Genomic DNA, 2,611 nt, shown 5'->3' with positions numbered 1-2,611 from the left:
TCAACTTCCACAGTGGGGTTCCCACAAGAGTCAAAGATCTCTCGGGCATGCATCTTGAGAATCGACATGTTGGATTTCTGGCTACCGGATCTCGTCGCCCAGGAAGAAAAATGAGGGTGCTACACATGCGCGTTGAAGTGGCCTTCAATTTTTTTTATTTGCTGTTTTTAATAGATTCACTATTTAAGGGCATTCTAAGGAATCCTTCACGTGACTATTGCTAGCAAATTGGCTTAAGTTGAGGTGGAGTTGAAATTATCAAAACATTTTTTGTTAGGTCTTGCTGTGTAGTCCATGCCTGGTCTTGAACTCGCTGTTTGTCCCACGCGCTCCCCTCACGCTCCCCCTCATCTGCCTGCCTCAGCCTCCTGAGTAGCTAGGATTGCAGGCATGTGCAGCTGCACACCATGCATGCACCCTCGTGAATCCCAGTAACACTCTGAAGATACAGAGTGAGCAGGCTGCAGTGGCGCTTGTCTGTAAAACCAGCACTTGGAAGGCAGAAGCTGGAGGATCGTGAATCTGAGACCAGCTTGGGCCCACTGATGCGACCCTGTCTCGGAGCTCGGGGGTACAGTGCTTTTCCCTTCCTGGCTCACCCCCTCAGAGGGGAAGGAAGTGTGTGAGCCCGGCCAAGAACTAGAAGGTCCTGTAAGGTGTCTTCCTGGCAGGTGTGAGGACAGACGTCATCCCTTGGCTACACAGGGAGGGCGCCAGGACCCACCCCATAGACGCTGAGGACACGCAAATCCCTCAGATAGAAGTATTTGTACCCACCTCATCCACATCTCCCTAGACTTTATGTCATCTCTTACTTAGAATCCCTGGACTGGTGGGGGTGAACCTACAGCATGTGTACTGCTGTTTTTCTTTTAAGACAAAAGACATTCCTATATGAGTTGTTTTTCCTCAGTGTGCAGGTTTGATTGCAGTGTTGGCACTAGGAGATAAGAGCGTCTTGGCTTGGGGTTTGGGCCATCGTGTCTGACAGGTTCGCCGTCACTGCCCTGGACGATGTGAAAGCTTTGTGGGTGGGTGTTAAACTGCACTGTTGAGGGACAATCTTAAGAATAAAGCTGCACACCACACTCAGTACATGTGACTCAGGACATGCAATTTCTTTATTAGTGGCCTCCTGTGGTTGGGCCTGTGGATGTACCACCCATAAATTTGGAGCGGGGCTGTGACCAGTGGTCCCAAAAGTGATCCTGTGCTGAGGGCTGCCTGCAGCCAAGAGCATGCGGGTTGTGGCATGCCTCCTGCTGGACCGCTGGACCTCTGCCACCTCCCAGCCATGCCTAGTTTTTCCCTCCGGGAACTTGAGCTAGCTTCTCACTGTGCTGCTAATCACCTGAAGCCTTCTGAGAACCAGACAACAGCAACTCGTGGTGCCCAGTGAGGGGACTCACGGAGGCTGCTGCATCAAGCCGTAAGGCAGGCTTGCTGCACCAGGCTCCGGCTCAGTCCACAGACCTGGGAAGACTGAAGAAAAACAAGGAGCAGCCATCCCTGGAGGGTGGAGGGATCACCCAGTCCTGACATGCCATCGAAGAATACGATGTTGAACCTTAGAGGCACATTGCCAAGAACGAGATGAGCAGGGTTTGTCTGGGGGGGGGGGGTTGAGGCATTGTATTCTTTACTGCAGTGATTTTTTATTCCAACACGGACTCATTGGTAGCATCAGGTTTGGGGGAGACAGTTAGTAGCTGCCTGTTCAGACACAGCTTTGGCCTTTAGGGAGTCTCTTTCTGTCTTGAAAGTGCCAGTGATTTCACAGTAAATTTGGCTGGGTGTGGTGGCACACTCCTGCAATCCCAGTACTCGGGAGACTGAGGCAGGAGGATTGTTTCAAGTTTGAGGCCAGCCTGGGCTACAAAGTGAGTTCAAGGTCAGCCTGAACTGCATAGTGAGACCCTGTCTCTAAACAAGAAAACAATAACAAGCCCCCAGTAAGTTTGGCTGCTTTGTGTAAAGTACCGGTGGAGGCACCAGTGAGGAGAGCGAGCAGGAAGTGTCCCTTTCTTGACTGTCTCTCCTTGAAGTCGTTCACTTCAAGAGGCCAAGCCAGGCACCAAGTAGTGGAAGAGAATTTGGGGCACTGACTCAGCCCAGGTTCTGGTGTCCTTTGCCGCAGCGACCTTCACTAAGCCAACTCACAGGGTCCTCTCCGTCACCAGCCGTGGATGCTGAGGGCGGCCTTTCTGGCCTTGCGACTTGGAAAGTTGACGGGACCCTGTTCTGCTGCGCTGTAACAGTGAGGGCGCTCTGCAGCGAGGGGCTTAGTGGACCCTGCAAACCCATGTCTTCATTCAGCTTCGCTGGAAGCATCGGGGCAGTGCAGTGAAGGCCAGGTTTTACTAAGGAAGTGTCCTGTAACGGAGATATTCCAAGATACATTGCCATCGAAATGCGACAAGGAGCGAGGACCAAAGGGAGAGCGCGGGAGCAGAGGCTGACCGGGAGGCCCTGGTGAGCTGCCCTGTAGCACACCGCGGTCCCTGTTTCCGATGCTCCAGTGCGCCCTCTTCAGTCTTGCGGTGGATCTTGCTGATTTCCCGTTCCCCAAGGGTGTGGGGTCTGGGACTGGAAACCCACCCTCCCCCGCCCG

General features: G+C 53.1%; 1 pseudogene across 1 annotated transcript in view; it reads right to left on the bottom strand.

Moving 5' to 3' along the window:
* The window catches only part of LOC101572876, a 1,368-nt pseudogene extending 1,277 nt beyond the window's left edge, over window positions 1-91 (bottom strand). The window contains exon 1 of the transcript XR_002820183.1: window positions 1-91. This exon is cut by the window's left edge and continues 1,277 nt beyond it. The product of XR_002820183.1 is annotated as an alpha-enolase pseudogene (transcript).
* Window positions 92-2,611: the final 2,520 nt, after the last annotated feature.

This window comes from Octodon degus, unplaced genomic scaffold (genome assembly GCF_000260255.1).
Source record: "Octodon degus isolate 3935 unplaced genomic scaffold, OctDeg1.0 scaffold00017, whole genome shotgun sequence".
NCBI lineage: Eukaryota > Metazoa > Chordata > Mammalia > Rodentia > Octodontidae > Octodon > Octodon degus.
The sequence above is the reverse complement of the archived record's forward strand: the minus strand, read 5'-3'. Positions and strand labels throughout refer to the sequence as shown.